The sequence below is a fragment of the Oncorhynchus gorbuscha genome, linkage group LG06 (assembly GCF_021184085.1).
Source record: "Oncorhynchus gorbuscha isolate QuinsamMale2020 ecotype Even-year linkage group LG06, OgorEven_v1.0, whole genome shotgun sequence".
Classification (NCBI taxonomy): Eukaryota; Metazoa; Chordata; class Actinopteri; order Salmoniformes; family Salmonidae; genus Oncorhynchus; species Oncorhynchus gorbuscha.
Window position 1 is genome coordinate 98562402 of NC_060178.1, and position 18769 is coordinate 98581170.

The 18769-nt window shown below is 43.8% G+C and overlaps 1 pseudogene; it reads right to left on the reverse strand.

The window, feature by feature from the left end:
* Positions 1-18769, reverse strand: part of LOC124038602 — a 273183-nt pseudogene that overhangs the window by 123943 nt on the left and 130471 nt on the right.

Genomic DNA, 18769 nt, shown 5'->3' on the forward strand with positions numbered 1-18769 from the left:
CACTGAATTCTATCTGGGAAGTAGTTAGTGAACCAGAAGAGGCAGTCATTAGATAAACGAAGGCTGTTGAGTCTGCCGATAAGAATGTGGTGATTGACAGAGTAGAAAACCTTGGCCAGGTCGATGAAGACGGCTGCAGGGTATTATTTTCTATCGATAGTGTTTATGATATCGTTTAGGACCTTGAGCGTTGCTTAGGTGCACCCGTGACCAGCTCGGAAATGGGATTACATAGCAGGGAAGGTACGGTGGGATCCAAGATGGTCGGTGATCTGTTTGTTCACTTGGCTTTTGAAGACTTTAGAAAGGCAGGGCAGGATGGATATAGGTCTGTAACATAAAGCCCTTAAGTTTCATATTACATGCAAATATTTTCACAAATGCAAAATACACACTTACTGTACTATGTTTTAACCGGCTTTATCACAGTTTTAGCTGATAGTATATATCAGTGACAACACGTTTCTGGTGGCCTTCTTCCATTACACAACGGTGTTCGGAACATGCTACTGTAGATAGCTAATTAACACAGGTCGTCCCTTTGTCTTCCATCTGTCTTCAGTAAACATGCTACTGTAGATAGCTAATTAACACAGGTCGTCCCTTTGTCTTCCATCTGTCTTCAGTAAACATGCTACTGTAGATAGCTCATTAACACAGGTCGTCCCTTTGTCTTCCATCTGTCTTCAGTAAACATGCTACTGTGTTAATTAGATAGCTAATTAACACAGGTCGTCCCTTTGTCTTCCATCTGTCTTCAGTAAACATGCTACTGTAGATAGCTAATTAACACAGGTCGTCCCCTTGTCTTCCATCTGTCTTCAGTAAACATGCTACTGTGTTAATTAGATAGCTAATTAACACAGGTCGTCCCTTTGTCTTCCATCTGTCTTCAGTAAACATGCTACTGTAGATAGTTAATTAACACAGGTCGTCCCTTTGTCTTCCATCTGTCTTCAGTAAACATGCTACTGTAGATAGTTAATTAACACAGGTCGTCCCTTTGTCTTCCATCTGTCTTCAGTAAACATGCTACTGTAGATAGCTAATTAACACAGTTCGTCCCTTTGTCTTCCATCGGTCTTCAGTAAACATGCACTGTAACATGGAGATATGGCCGTGTGCAAACACTAACCCTATAAAGGTGTGTTTTAACATTTTGTTTTCTAGAAAATTAATACTCGCTAACATGAAAGATAAGGTCCTTATGCTTCCAAAACCGTAACGCAAGTGTTGCATGTTAATGTTCAGACCAAGAGTCAGGGCTATTTACAAAACAAAACATACAGAAGACCCCTTTGTCCAATGACTCTTATGTATAATATAATGGAACTGAGAGTCATGATCAAGGGCTAGGGTTGCCTTTGCTACGACCATGCTCAATGACCCCAACGACACAACCAGTCAAGTAAATGTCTGTAGTATACTACACATGAAAAGCTATCCAACTGATATACTGTTCTCTGATATACTGTGTCCTGTTTTCTCTAAGGAATAACAGGGTTTTGTGTTCTGAGCGTGTGCGTGTGTTTTGAGTGTGTATGCGCGTGTGTTCTGAGTGTGTGTGTGTGTGTGTTTTGAGTGTGTATGCGCGTGTGTTCTGAGTGTGTGTGTGTGTGTGTTTTGAGTGTGTATGCGCGTGTGTTCTGAGTGTATGGATGTGTGTGTGTTTTGAGTGTGTATGCTTGTGTGCGTCTCTTACGATGTGTGTGTGTGTATATAGTCCACCCCCCTCACCGATGATGCCGCTGTCCCGGCTCTCCAGGGTGGAGGTGGGGCTGTAGACAGATCCGTAGGCGTGGTCCTTGTTATCCTGGTTACCCCTGGGCATGGCACCATCGGTGCCAGGCAGCAGGGTGGAGCAGGGGGAGCCGGCCGGGGGGGAGGCTGTGCTGCTGGTCAGGGTGGAGCATGGACTGATCCTCTGGTTACCAGCCAGGCCCTGGAGGAGAAACACAGAGTCAGATGACAGTACTAGTTACAACACAGCCTGGAACACCAAGACATTTGAAACCACATCAATAGGAGAGGAGGAAGTAGTCACATGTTGAGACTCCATAGGGTTCTATGTAGGTTTATCATTCTCAGAAACCAGCAGTACTGAAGCTTCCATTTTATATCTAGCAGCAGAATGATTCCACAGCATTGCTGAGTGTGAGAGAGAGAGCTTTAAACAGGAGGGGAGGAGTGATGGAGGGGTGGAAGAGGTGGAGGGGAGGAGTGATGGAGGGGTGGAGAGGTGGAAGAGGTGGAGGGGAGGAGTGATGGAGGGATGGAGAGGTAGAAGAGGTGGAGGGGAGGAGTGATGGAGGGGTGGAGAAGTGGAAGAGGTGGAGGGGAGGAGTGATGGAGGGGTGGAGAGGTGGAGGGGAGGAGTGATGGAGGGGTGGAGAGGTGGAGGGGAGGAGTGATGGAGGGGTGGAGAGGTGGAGGGGATGAGTGATGGAGGGGTTGAGGGGTGGAAGGGTGAAGAGGTGGGGAAGTTGAGGGGAAGAGTGGTGAAGGGGTGGAGGAGTGGTAGGTGGATGGGTGGTAGGTAGAGGGGTGAAAAGGTGGGGAGGTGGAGGGGAGGAGAGGGGAGAGGCAATTCATGGATTGATTTTTGGAGATAAAGAAAGGTCCCCCTCTTCCCTCAGTCAGTAGGCTTTAGCTATACTGAAGAGATCCCAGCTACTGTAAGAATCATACCTACTGCAGCCCAACTGAAAGTTTATAGTATATTGATTTAAGGATAATACAAAAAACGTATAATTTCGTACCCTCATATTGCCACCCTTGAGGGGCTCAATGTCTTTTCATGGATACAAAAAACAACATTAGCTGTTATTATTATTATTTTGGTAAGGAAATATGGGAATATGTGACTTTACAGAGGGAACACACATGGCAGGGGTCAACGATGAGTCACAGAATTCATCCAAAATGGCACCCTATTCCCTACATTCCTTAATGAACCTCTCTTACATATCTCTCTATACACCCCACCTCTACGGCATAACACCACTACACTATAACACCACTACAACATACCACCACGACAGCATGCCACCACTACAGCATACCACCACTACAGCGTACCACCACTATAGTATAACACCACTACAGCAAAACACCACTACAGCATACAAACACTACAGCATACCACCACTACAGTAGAACACCACTACAGTATAATACCACTACAGTATAACACCACTACAGTATAACACCACTACAGCATACCAACACTACAGTATAACACCACTACAGTATACCACCACTACAGTATAACACCACTACAGTATAACACCACTACAGTATAACACCACTATAGCAAAACACCACTACAACATAACACCACTACAGTATAACACCACTATAGCATAACACCACTACAGTATAACGCCACTATAGCATAACACCACTACAGTATAACACCACTATAGCATAACACCACTATAGCATAACGCCACTACAACATAACACCACTACAGTATAACACCACTACAGCATAACACCACTACAACAGAACACCACTACAGTATAACACCACTACAGTATAACACCACTACAGTATAACACCACTACAGTATAACACCACTATAGCATAACACCACTACAACATAACACCACTACAGTATAATACCACAACAGCATAACACCACTACAGCATAACACTACTACAGTGTAACACCACTACAGCATAACACCACAACAGCATAAAACCACAACAGCATAACACCACTACAGCATGACTCCACTACAGTAAAACACCACTACAGTATAACACCACTACACTATAACACATCTTAAGCAAAACATCACAATAACATAACACCACTTCAGCATAAAACCACTCCAGCATAAAACCACTACAGCATAACACCACTACAGCATAACACCACTACAGCATAACACCACTACAGCATAACACCACTACAGCATAACACCACTACAGCATAACACCACTACAGAAAAACACCACTACAGAAAAACACCACAACGGCATGATACCACTACACTATAACACCACTACAGTATAACACCACTACAGGAAAATACCACTACAGTATAACACTAGCTAGAAGCCTGTGTTTCAGACATAAGGACGTGGATGGCTGCAAACATTCTACTTTTAAACTCAGACAAAACAGAGATGCTTGTTCTAGGTCTCAAGAAACAAAGAGATTTTCTGTTGAATCTGACAATTAATCGGAATGGTTGTACAGTCGTCTCAAATAACTGTGAAGGACCTCGGCGTTACTCTGGACCCTGATCTCTCTTTTGACGAACATATAAAGAATGTTTCAAGGACAGCTTTTTTCCATCTACGTAACATTGCAAAAATCCTAAATTTCTGTCCAAAAATGTTGCAGAAAAATTTATCCATGCTTTTGTCACTTCTAGGTTAGACTACTGCAATGCTCTACCTTCCAGCTACCTGGATAAAGCACTAAATAAACTTCAGTTAGTGCTAAATACGGCTGCTAGAATCCTGACTAGAACCAAAAAATGTGATCATATTACTCCAGTGCTAGCCTCCCTACACAGGCTTCCTGTTAAGGCAAGGGCTGATTTCAAGGTTTTACTGCTAACCTACAAAGTATTACATGGCTTTGCTCCTACCTATCTCTCTGATTTGGTCCTGCCGTACATACCTACACGTACGCTACGGTCACAAGACGCATGCCTACTAATTGTCCCTAGAATTTCTAAGCAAACATCTGGAGGCAGGGCTTTCTCCTATAGAGCTCTATTTTTATGGAATGGTCTGCCTACCCATGTGAGAGACGCAAATTCGGTCTCAACCTTTAAGTCTTTACTGAAGACTCATCTCTTCAGTGGGTCATATGATTGAGTGTAATCTGGCCCATGGGTGTGAATGTGAACGGAAAGGCTCTGGAGCAACGAACCACCCTTGCTGTCTCTGCCTGGCCGGTTCCCCTCTTTCCACTGGGATTCTCTGCCTCTAACCCTATTACAGGGGCTGAGTCACTAGCTTACTGGTGCTCTTTCGTGCCGTCCCTATGAGGGGTGCGTCACTTGAGTGGGTTAAGTCACTGATGTGATCTTCCTGTCTGGGTTGGCGTCCTCCCTTGGGTTGTGCCGTGGCGGAGATCTTTGTGGGCTATACTCGGCCTTGTCTCAGGATGGTAAGTTGGTGGTTGAAGATATCCCTCTAGTGGTGTGGGGGCTGTGCTTTGGCAAAGTGGGTCGGGTTATATCCTTCCTGTTTGGCCCTGTCCGGGGGTATCATCGGATGGGGCCACAGTGTCTCCTGACCCCTCCTGTATTTATGCTGCAGTTGTTTATGTGTCGGGGGGCTAGGGTCAGTTTTTTATATCTGGAGTACTTCTCCTGTCCTATGTGTCCTGTGTGAATTCAAGTATGCTCTCTCTAATTCTCTCTTTCTTTCTCTCTCTCGGAGGACCTGAGCCCTAGGACCATGCCTCAGGACTACCTGGCATGATGAGTTCTTGCTGTCCCCAGTTCACCTGGCCGTGCTGCTGCTCCAGTTTCAACTGTTCTGCCTGTGATTATTATTATTTGAACATGCTGGTCATTTATGAACATTTTAACATCTTTGCCATGTTCTGTTATAATCTCCATCCGGCACAGCCAGAAGAGGACTGGCCACCCCACATAGCCTGGTTCCTCTCTAGGTTTCTTCCTAGGTTTTGGCCTTTCTAGGGAGATTTTCCTACCCACCATGCTTCAACACCTGCATTGCTTGCTGTTGGGGTTTTAGGCTGGGTTTCTGTACAGCACTTTGAGATATCAGCTGATGTACGAAGGGCGATATAAATCAATGTGATTTGATTTTGATTTGATCACTGAGTACCACTCTTTATATTGTCAAGCATGATGGTGTCTGCATCATATTATGGGTATTCTTGTCATTGGCAAGGACCAGGGAGTTCTTTAACGATAAAATAAACAGAATAGAGCTAAGCACAGGCAACATCCTAGAGGAAAGTCTGCTTTCCAACAGACACTGGGAGATGAATTCACCTTTCAGCAAGACAATAATCAAAAACACAAGGCCTAATCTACACTGTAGTTTCTTACCAATACAACATTGAATGTTCCTGAGTGGCCTAGATACAGTTTTGATTGAACCCTTGTGTAGTCATAATATTCTGTATACTCCCCTTGTCCTAAGGTAAAAAAATTACCCGCCTTCACTAAACCCCTAAAATAAAGCAGCTAAATTGAATTGTACACCCCAAATCTATTTTGCATGAAGAAACAACCTGTCATTCATCACACACTTTGTGAATATCTGGGTTTTCCCTCTTCACAATGCAGAAAGACTGCATTTAATCAGTGGGCACCACTCATTTTTACTACAACACACCTGTCATGATTGTTTTCTTTACTAAAGTAGAGTTTTATTATTATTATTTTTGCTACAGGTACTGCATAGGTCTAAAAATACATTTTTTTAGCAAGAGATAGCACATATATAGCACTAAGAAAGTAGCAGAAATGTGCAGAAAGTAGTTTTGAAGGGAAACAATAACAGTCTTGAACTTAGTAATGTATTCTAAAATACTCTACAATGAGGAATTCAACTACAAAATACTAGTCTTATCCCATTTATTTTAACCATTACCCCCACCGACAAGATGTATAAACAACAACAATCAATACGAATAAAATAAGATAATAGTTACAAAAATGTGAAGAAATAAATCAACTCTAATTAGCATATGTAGGACAGTATGCAAGTGCGTGTGCATGGACTTTGCAGATGTATTTTTCACATGTGCAGCACATAGTATTTGTTTTACAGTCCTTCTTTGGGGGGCATAATTGGCATCTCCCCTCTTTCCTGCCCCAGCTGCAGCCTCAGGTGGATCAGGACAAGATTCAGCCCCCTGAACAGCTTTCACAAGTGCTGCAGAGGCTGCTGTGCTGGGTAGGCGCTCTCTTCTTTGAATGTGTGGGGTTACAAGTGCCTTTCCCGGCTGCTGCAGGATCAACCTCCTCTTGTTCCACTTATCAGGCATCTAGGTAGGGTTGCTCTTGTTCCATATCACGAAGGCATTGTATGAGGACACATCAATGATGTTATGGAAGATGACCATGGGCCAGCGGCCAGTCATCCTCCTTTCAGCTGTGAATTCCAATCACTTTGTCCAGGGTGTCCATGCCTCCTTTGTTGTGGTTGTAGTCCAGGATGATGGCTGGCTTCCTGTCCTCACGATCACTGATCTCAGCAGTTTTGTGCAGTGTGATCAGGAGGACCATGTCCTTGTTCCTCTTTGGGAGGTAAGACACTAGAGTGTTGGTGGGGGTGAAGGGAAACCTTGATGAGAAGGCCTCTCTCCCCCTTGTTATGAGTGCAGGGGAGCTCAGGCTTGTTCTTTCTAACTGTGCCCACCATGGTGATCTTCCTCTTCAGTTTTCTTCCATTTTTCTGATAGAGTATTTTGTGTAGATCGTTGACAAGGAATTACAATTAAATCCATTTTAATCCCACAACAAAATGTGGAAAAAGTAAAGGGGTGTGAATACTTTCTGAAGGCACTGTACATGTGTATATGTATATATCTAAAAACTATTTAGCAGCCGAGGTTCAGTCAGAGGTGAGAGAAATATGAGGCTTAGTCAACCTGCTGGTTATCAGCACACTAAAGTAGCAGAATATATTAACGGACGACAACTGTTTTGAAGTTTTGATGTGTCGAGCGGAATAAATCATCTAGAAACTTTGTTATGTAATGGCCTAATTAGGGCAGAAGAGTTTATGCTTGGAGAAACTGACAAATTGGGAGTTTATTTTTATTTTTATTTGTGGACCTGGCTTACAGAGATGTATAGCAACAGGCTGTAAACAAGAAGCTCATCAAGCTGTCAGGTAAAGGGAAGTCATCACATCCCAGGTATGTCTGGGCACCTGAGTGGTGCAGCGGTCTAAGGCACTGCTTCTCTGTGCAAGAGGGGACACTACAGTCCCTGGTTCAAATCCAGGCTGGATCACATCTGACCGTGATTGGGAGTCCCATAGGGTGGTGCACAACGAGTTTTGCAGCGGTAGGCTGTCATTGTAAATAAGAATTTGTTCTTAACTTACTTGCCTAGTTAAATAAAGGTTAAATACAACAAAAACATTTTTTTTTAAATGTGTGTTTCCCAATTGGGATCAGAAATAGAGGAACACTGAACGGAATATCAAGATATCACGAATATGGAGAGACATTTTTCCTCCCCAGCACCACTTCCTCAGTGATAGCAGTAGTAGAGAGGGGTTAGCATTGTGGGATGGCCAAACACACACACACACACCTGTCTATTGTCTGGTTCATCCATGCTGTTATGTTCTTTGTCTGGCCCCTCACTAGTTTTGTCTCCCAACAGGAAGCCCAGGCACGTCATCAATGTGTTGGCTGCCTCATCCACCGAAGGAGGAGGGCCCAGCTCCCTGCTTGACTCCCCTATAGACAGAGAGAAGGAGAGAGCGAGAGAGATGGAGAGAAATTAATGAAGAGAGAGAGGGGGGAGAGAGAGGGAGAAGGAGGAAGAGAGAGAGAGAGACAGAAAGAGAGAGAGAAGGAGTATGTTTGTGAGTGTGTATAAAACAAAGTAAACCAACTGGCTTTACCTGGAAGGCAACCACACCTTGGAAAGAAACTAGACCAGAGAAGGAGCACATGAAAATGACAAGATTCACAAGGCAACCATGCAGTAAACTGATGGATAAATGTCCTTTACGTGTTCAAGTCCCAACCCAACATTTTTTAAATACTAAATCAATACCAATCACAAAAACTAAAACTAAAAGAGAACACAAATGGGAGAAGGCATAAAGTAGAGTAGGGTAGAAACCGAGTAGGGTAGAGTAGGGTAGAAACCGAGTAGGGTAGAGTAGAGTAGAGTAGGGTAGAAACTGAGTAGAGTAGAGTAGGGTAGAAACTGAGTAGAGTAGAGTAGGGTAGAAACCGAGTAGAGTAGGGTAGAAACTGAGTAGGGTAAGGTTGAAACCGAGTAGGGTAGAGTAGGGTAGGGTTGAAACCAAGTAGGGTAGAGTAGAGTAGGGTAGGGTAGAAACTGAGTAAGGTAGGGTTGAAACCGAGTAGGGTAGAGTTGGGTGAATCGGGTGGGGTAGGGTAGGGTAGGGTAGAGTAGAGTTGGGTACAGTAGGATAGAGTAGAGTAAGGAAGAGTAGGGTAGGGTAGAGTACAGTAGAGTAGAGTAGGGAAGGGTTGAGCGCAGTAGAGTAGGTAGAGTAGAGTAAAGTTGGGTAGAGTACAGTGGAGTACAGTAGGGTACAGTAGGGTACAGTAGGGTAGAGTAGAGTAAGGTAGAGTAGGGTGCATTAGAGTAGGGTAGGGTTGAGTACAGTAGAGTAGGGTAGAGTAAAGTTTTGTGGAGTAGAGTAGGATAGAGTAGGGCAGAGTACAGTAGGGTACAGTAGAGTAGAGTAGCATAGGGTACAGTAGAGTTGAGTACAGTAGTGTGGGGTACAGTAGAGTAGGGTGGGGTTGAGTAGGGTAGAGAAAAGAGACTCAATACCAGAACTACTCCTGAGAGCAGAGCTGTGCATCAGAGGTAAACTCTCTTGAGATTCAGACTGAACTGGACACACAATTTTCCCTCCCTCATGATGTCATCTATTTTGTGAAGTTCACCAGTCCCTCCTGCAGCAAATCCCCCCCACAACATGATGCTGCCACCCCCGTGCTTCACGGTTGGGATAGTGTTCTTCGGCTTGCAAGCCTCCCCCTTTTTCCTCCAAACATAATGGTGGTCATTATGGCCAAACAGTTATATTTTTGTTTCATCAGACCAGAGGACATTACTCCAAAAAGTACAATCCTTGTCCCCATGTGCAGTTGCAAACAATAGGCTTGCTTTTTATGCCGGTTTTGGAGCAGTGGCTTCTTCCTTGCTGAGCGGCCTTTCAGGTTATGTACCTGTTTGAGAGACTAGTCAAGGACCATATCACCTCCACCCTACCTGACACCCTAGACCCACTCCAATTTGCTTACCGCCCAAATAGGTCCACAGACGATGCAATCTCAACCACACTGCACACTGCCCTAACCCACCTGGACAAGAGGAATACCTATGTGAGAATGCTGTTCATCGACTACAGCTCGGCATTCAACACCATAGTACCCTCCAAGCTCGTCATCAAGCTCGAGACCCTGGGTCTCGACCCCGCCCTGTGCAACTGGGTACTGGACTTCCTGACGGGCCGCCCCCAGGTGGTGAGGGTAGGCAACAACATCTCCTCCCCGCTGATCCTCAACACGGGGGCCCCACAAGGGTGCGTTCTGAGCCCTCTCCTGTACTCCCTGTTCACCCACGACTGCGTGGCCACGCACGCCTCCAACTCAATCATCAAGTTTGCGGACGACACAACAGTGGTAGGCTTGATTACCAACAACGACGAGACGGCCTACAGGGAGGAGGTGAGGGCCCTCGGAGTGTGGTGTCAGGAAAATAACCTCACACTCAACGTCAACAAAACTAAGGAGATGATTGTGGACTTCAGGAAACAGCAGAGGGAACACCCCCTATCCACATCGATGGAACAGTAGTGGAGAGGGTAGCTAGTTTTAAGTTCCTCGGCATACACATCACAGACAAACTGAATTGGTCCACTCACACTGACAGCGTCGTGAAGAAGGCGCAGCAGCGCCTATTCAACCTCAGGAGGCTGAAGAAATTCGGCTTGTCACCAAAAGCACTCACAAACTTCTACAGATGCACAATCGAGAGCATCCTGGCGGGCTGTATCACCGCCTGGTACGGCAACTGCTCCGCCCTCAACCGTAAGGCTCTCCAGAGGGTAGTGAGGACTGCACAACGCATCACCGGGGGCAAACTACCTGCCCTCCAGGACACCTACACCACCCGTTGTTACAGGAAGGCCATAAAGATCATCAAGGACATCAACCACCGAACCACTGCCTGTTCACCCCGCTATCATCCAGAAGGCGAGGTCAGTACAGGTGCATCAAAGCTGGGACCGAGAGACTGAAAAACAGCTTCTATCTCAAGGCCATCAGACTGTTAAACAGCCACCACTAACACTGAGTGGCTGCTGCCAACACACTGTCATTGACACTGACCCAACTCCAGCCATTTTAATAATGGGAATTGATGGGAAATGATGTAAATATATCACTAGCCACTTTAAACAATGCTACCTTATATAATGTTACTTACCCTACATTATTCATCTCATATGCATATGTATATACTGTACTCTACATCATCGACTGCATCCTTATGTAACACATGTATCACTAGCCACTTTAACTATGCCACTTTGTTTACTTTGTCTACACACTCATCTCATATGTATATACTGTACTCGATACCATCTACTGTATGCTGCTCTGTACCATCACTCATTCATATATCCTTATGTACATGTTCCTCATCCCCTTACACTGTGTATAAGACAGTAGTTTTGGAATTGTTAGTTAGATTACTTGTTGGTTATCACTGTATTGTCAGAACTAGAAGCACAAGCATTTCGCTACACTCGCATTAACATCTGCTAACCATGTGTATGTGACAAATACAATTTGATTTGATTTGATTTGTTTCCTCCAGCATCTTCACAATGTCCTTTGCTGTTGTTCTGGGATTGATTTGCACTTTTCGCACCAAAGTACTGAACATGTCTCCTTCCTGAGCGATATGACGGTTGCATGGTCCCATGGTGTTTATACTATTGTTTGTACAGATGAACGTGGTACCTTCAGGCGTTTGGAAATTGATCCCAAGGATGAACCAGACTTTTGGAGGTCTACATTTTTTTTCTGAGGTCTTTGCTGATTTCTTTTGATTTTCCCATGATGTCAAGCAAAGAGGCACTGAGTTTGAAGGTAGGCCTTGAAATGCATCCACAAGTACACCTCCAATTGAGTCAAATGATGTCAATTATCCTATCAGAATGACATCATTTTCTGGAAGTTTCCAAGTCAACTTAGTGTATGTAAACTTGTGACCCACTGGAATTGTGACACAATGAATTATAAGTGAAATAATCCGTAAACAATTGCTGGAAAAATGTCCTGCACAAAGTAGATGTCTAAACTGACTTGACAAAACTATAGTTTGTTCACAATAAATTTGTAGAGTGGTTGAGAGAGAGAGAGAGAGAGAGAGAGGTTTTTTTTTTTGAGTTTTTATAAAACCTTTATTTTTTACTCAAGTGTTAACATAAAAACAAATGACACACTGCCCTTTCAGAAATGAAAAAACAAATGTAATTCCTAAATAAAAATAAATACATAACATATACATTCAACTTATTTCATTGGCAAAACATAATTTCCCCTCCTCTACAAAACAAAGCGCTCTTTCGTAGGCCCACTTCTCCTCAAATAATAGGAGATCTTTTACAGCTGAAAAGAACTCAAAATCTACTTTTATTCTTGCTTTTACTAATCCTTTAAAAACACATCTTACATCCTGCCCATATCCCGTTTCTATCTTGTGTTTTCTACTCAGAAAAATTGACATCTTAGCTTGTCCCAAAATAAAATTTAACATTTGACATTTTCTTTTCTGTTGTTTACTATATTGAAACCCCAAAATAAAAACTGTGTTATTGAAAAATTCCCCTACAACTTTAAACAAAGATTCCAGCATTTCCAATAGAGGTTTTATCCTCTCACACTCCATAAAACAGTGAAAAATGGTTTCTCTTATATTACAAAAAGGACATCCATCTCTAACATCTGAATTAATAACAGATACAAAAGCATTAACTGCAATGATGCCATGTAAAACCCTCCATTGCATATCACCAGTACCCTTTTGTAACGGTGGTTTGTACAGTGCTCTCCATGCTGGCTTTACCTTGTCATCAATGCCCAATTTTACCCTCCATGGAGTGTCTTTTCTATTTTTCAATTTATCTTTATTCAACACCTTGACACACCCCTATACAAGTCCTTCCCATTCACCTCATCCAAACCCACCTCCTCCAACCCTCTCAAATCCAGCAATAACGCCTTTCTTTCTGACTCTGGGATATTTGGTGTAATCCCTAGTCTTGGAAATGAGACGTCTTCATCTTGTACCTTCTTCTTGTGGCTACTAAGCATACCCCATTCTTCCGCTGACAGAGCCTTCCTACAGCTCCCCAGCATTTGTCCGACAATCCTTTCCGACCTCATCCCCAAATGTTCTGCCACCCGTATTCCATCCATTAAGGCGGGCCCAGCCATGGCCATTAACTGTCTTAAGGTGATGATTTTCCCCTTCACCAGAATCTTGGAGAAATGTGGAACAGCTGCAGTTGTACAATCCAGTCTTGCCCCATACACCAGAGGTTCCTCCAACAGCCAATGCACTGACTCCGCTGAAGTTCGTCTGGACACCTTCATTATGCTCCATACTCTGAGAAGTCCTCTGTAAAACGGAGGTACTCTCTCCCTAGAAATCTGGCTACTATCAACCAGAAATAAAGCCTTCTTTAAACCTAATCCTCCAACCCGTTGTAATATAAGACCTGCCACCCCTCTCCACACCACATTTTCCGGTCCATAAAGCAACCTTTGAATAAACTGAAACCGGAAAGCAGCAGCCCTACTAGCAAGATGTACAAGACCTTGTCCCCCTCTTCTTTTGACAAATACAAAACACTTTGTGGAACCCAGTGATATTTATCCCAAAAGAAATCCACAATAATTGCCTGTATCTTAGCCAAAAGGCCAGATGGTGGTTCTAAAACTGACAACCGATGCCACAGTGCAGATGCAATCACATTGTTAACTATAATAGTGCGCCCCTATATGACATACGAGATAGTAACCAACGCCATCTCCTCATCCTCCCTTCCACCATTTCAACCACCCCACTCCAATTTTTTTCCATAGTCCCCTCATCTCCTAGGTACACTCCAAGATACTTAAAACCTCCCTTACACCATTCTAGCCCCCCTGGCAAAGCCATGATCCCTCCAGACCATTCTCCAATCTGTAACGCACAACTCTTTTCCCAATTTACCTTTGCAGAGGATATTCCCCTAAAACGATCAACAATTAGACTCAAGCTATCCACCTCCGCTTGATTTTTCACTAGCACAACTACATCATCAGCATAGGCTGAGAGACGAATAGGAGGAATATCCTCTGAAAAGCACACCCCTGCAATGCGACTTCTAATGCTATTTAGTAGTGTCTCTATAGCAATGGCATATAACATTCCTGACATAGAACATCCCTGCCTAATACCTCTACACACTTTAAAAGGAGCACTCAAACCACCGTTAACTTTCAATACACTTTCAATGTCACCATATATCACCTTGATCATGGCAATAAAACCAGAGCTGAACCCAAACGCCTCAAGCGTGTGCCATAAGTATTGATGTTCGACTCGGTCAAATGCCTTTTCCTGATCAATTGAAATTAGACCAGCATCCAACCCAATATCCCTAGAGACGTCCAAAAAATCACGAATCAGAGAAATGTTATCCCCTATCTGCCTGCCAGGAACACAGTAGGACTGATCCGTATGTATGATTTGCCCCATCACCTCCCTCAGCCTGTTGGACAAAGCTTTTGACAATATCTTATAATCAGTGCACAATAAAGCCACCGGCCTCCAGTTCTTCACCTCCCTTGGGTCACCCTTTTTGGGCAGTAGGGTGAGGACAGCCCTTCTGCAGCTTATTGGTAGTAACCCTCCGGTTAAACTATCATTAGCTACTTCTAACCAATCCTCTCCCAACATAGCCCAAAAAGACTTAAAAAAGTCAACGGGAAGCCCATCAATGCCTGGTGCCCTTCCATTTTCCATGCCTTTTAATGCAGTGTATAAATCCTGCAAAGACAATGGTTGCTCAAGCTCAACCTGAACTTCTGCAGCCACCTTTGGGAGCCCATCAAAGAACTGCTGTGTCACTGTTTTGTCCTCTTTGTACTCACATTTGTAGAGCTCAGCATAGAACTCTACTGCCCTCTTTCTAATTTCACTAGGGCTGGTGAGCTCTTGTCCAACAGCTGATTTGAGACAATGAATAATTTTTCTTTGTCCATTCTTTTTCTCTAAACCAAAGAAACATTTGGATGAGGCATCCATTTCAGATATTCCCTGAAATTTACTTCTCACCAGTGCCCCCTGTGCTCTGATACCCAGCAGGTCTGCCAATGCAGCTTTTCTCCTCTTGAGGGCCTGAGTATGGCCTCGATCTCCTGTGGTCTCAACCAATGTCATGAGTTCCACTATTTCAATCTCTAGGGCTTTCATTGATCTGGTGATATCTTTAGTGACATTCCTCGTGTATTGATTACAAAATTGTTGAATCTGGATTTTCCCTATATCCCACCACTGTTGAATGGATACAAAACTGGCTTTTTGAGATCTCCACCTCTCCCAGAAAAAACTGAAACAGTTCCTGAAGTGAGCATCACTCAATAAAGTTATATTAAAATGCCAGTATGCGCTTTTGGGTTTTACATCGTTAATGAACACCACCTCTGTTATTAAACAATGATCAGAAAACCCCACTGGAGTTATCACACTTGATTTACAGACCTGAGATTGATGCTCAAAAACATAAAACCTATCTAACCTGGCCATAGAGATGATGTTCTCTCTCACATGCGCCCAGGTGTACTGCCTTGTTCCTCCATGTTGACTCCGCCAAATATCACACAATTCATTTGTTACAATGAGGCGTTTTAAAAACATCCTTGAGGCTATATGAGGTTCTTGGTGATTTCTATCTAAATCACTAACTGTGCAGTTAAAATCCCCAGCAATAAACAAATAATCTTCTTTATTACATTTCTCAATGGTATTTGATAGTGTCTCTAAAAAACATACCCTCTCAACTGTCATCACTGGGGCATATACATTTATCAGACACATAGTGATGTTTTCATACCTTGCTCTAACTTTTAATAACCTCCCCTCAACTACCTCTTCAACCTCATATGACAACGGCAAAAACCCTTTTGAGAACAAGATAACCACACCCCCACTTTTTGAGTTTTTATGACTACACACCACTGTCTCCCCCCACTCCTGTTGCCACATAACTTAATTTTCCAAATTACTATGCGTTTCTTGTAAAAGAATTATGTCACTTCCCTTTCCCCTAATTAACTCATACACCATGGCTCTTTTTTTTATATCTCTTGCCCCATTTACGTTTAAAGAAGAAATCTTAAAACTGCTCATGGATAAAAAAAATATACAGAGGATGATCCAGCCACCACATCTCTTTACAGAGTTAAGACTGCAACTGAACTCTTTCATTTTCTTTAGAATTTACATCACTTATCACTCTTGTGACCACTTTCTTGAGTCTAGCAATTTCAGGGCTTTTCAAACTTCCGCCTGTAATTTTTGACATCAGAAACTTTGCTGATTCAATAAACAATTCACGTTCAGGGAAAAAATCAGTTACATTGTAATCTTGCATATATTTCTTCCCTTTTGTCAACTTCAAAAATTGACGTATCCTCTCGATCCCATACCTCCCATCCACCCCATTTATCTCACTATATTGTTGTGACGCGTCAGATGACTCACTCTCACTATCCTCCCCAGAAGAATACTCCACCATCTCTACACCTTGTTCATCTTCAATTGATTTATTAAACTCTACCTTTCTCTTAGAATTAGACCCTTCACCACCCCTTACATTCTTCCTTTTACTCCTCGGTATTTTGAAAACATCCGCTTCCTTTTCCGTTATTTCAATCTCCTCTTGACCTCCAATTTCATTTTCCAGCACCACCTCAGCGACGGCAGTCGCAATCTCGCCTACTGTTTCCCCTCCCTCTTTGTTCTGATCTACCACAATTGCCCCCGTATCCACACTGCCTTCCTCTCCTGCTTTTCCAACCACATCTGCCCACCTTCTCTCTTCTCCTGTACCCTTAGAATGTTCATCCCTTCGCGGTGGTGCGTTAGTTGTACTCGCACTAAAACTACTACCAGGCTCAGCGCGCTCATTTTCGGGACAATTACGCACCAAATGCCCCTCTCTTCCACAGCCAAAGCATTTCATTGATTCAGTAGATGCATAGAAGACATAATCAAATCCATCAATCTTAAAGCTAAACGCTAAATCCAGTTCATCTCCTTCCTTTTTTAGAATCATATGCACTTGTCTCCTATGAGACACGACATGTTTCAACAACGGAGATTTGCATCCAAAAGGAACTTTCTTTATTGTAGACACTATTTGACCATGGCGCGATAACTCTCGCCATAACACTTCATCTCTAACAAATGGTGGCACGTTAGAAAGCATGACTTTCTTCGCCGGATTCATAAGCGGAAATACCGACGTCTGTGTTTCTCTCAACACGACACCCATCTCAACTATTCTATTCACCTTTTCAATTGAATCTAAGAATATCACTACAGCGCTATTCATCCTTGAGGCTGATTTGATGCTATCATACCCAATGATAGCACCCACAGCCAAGCTACATTCTTCCACTGAACACCCTGTCGCAGCAGGAATCTTTACTCCATGCCTCCGACTAAGTTTTTCAAACTCTCCATTTCCACGAGTGGCCATAACAACCAGCCCCACCCGCTGGTTGTGCCCTCGCGAAAAACCAACCTCAAAGATCCCACCACCCCTATACGTGCTTAGTGATAGTTTAAACAAGATACCCTTAAAACAACTAACTGCTTGACGACTCACTCCCAGCATGCACTCCCAGCATGCAGAGAGAGAGAGAGAGAGAGAGAGAGAGAGAGAGAGAGAGAGAGAGAGAGAGAGAGAGAGAGAGAGAGAGAGAGAGAGAGAGAGAGAGAGAGAGAGAGAGAGAGAGAGAGAGAGAGAGAGAGAGAGAGAGAGAGAGAGAGAGAGAGAGAGAGAGAGAGAGAGAGAGAGAGAGAGAGAGAGAGAGAGAGAGAGAGAGAGAGAGAGAGAGAGAGAGAGAGAGAGAGAGAGAGACATAGCAGTATGTAGGATACAGTATGTACACATGTACAGTATATTGGAGAGGGTCTGAATATCCTCTAAAACTACTGTAATAGGATGATAGGAACGAAGACACTTCTAGCAATGCTGGAGGTTTCACTGTCATCATTACTAATATGTCTCTAGATCCTGCTCTGGTTTCGTCACCAGGATGTTATTGTTACACTGATACCTGATGCTGCCGCTGGTTGACTACTTTGTTAGGGGTGAGGTGTTGCTAAGTAACGTGTTGATCTCACCTGAAGAGCTGGTTTCTCTCTGCTGTGTGTGGGTTAAGGGTGTTAGATGTGGACGTGGGAATGTCAAAGAAAGACAGCTGACAGAGGGTGATGTGTTCAACTAAATAGTAGTGAGAGAGATTAGACAGACTGGTTTCTTTGGGTGTTTTCAAAAGGAACCGAATGGAAGCAAACGGGCTGAAACAGGGAGGGACCTAACATCCATCATCACAGGGAGCTCCTAACACACACCATCACAGGGAGGTCCTAACATACACCATCACAGGGAGCTCCTAACATACACCATCACAGGGAGCTCCTAACGTCCACCATCACAGGGAGCTCCTAACATACACCATCACAGGGAGCTCCTAACATTCACCATCACAGGGAGCTCCTAACATCCACCATCACAGGGAGCTCCTAACATCCACCATCACAGGGAGCTCCTAACGTCCACCATCACAGGGAGCTCCTAACGTCCACCATCACAGGGAGCTCCTAACATCCACCATCACAGGGAGCTCCTAACATCCACCATCACAGGGAGCTCCTAACATCCACCATCACAGGGAGCTCCTAACAATCCACCATCACAGGGAGCTCCTAACATCCACCATCACAGGGAGCTCCTAACATCCACCAT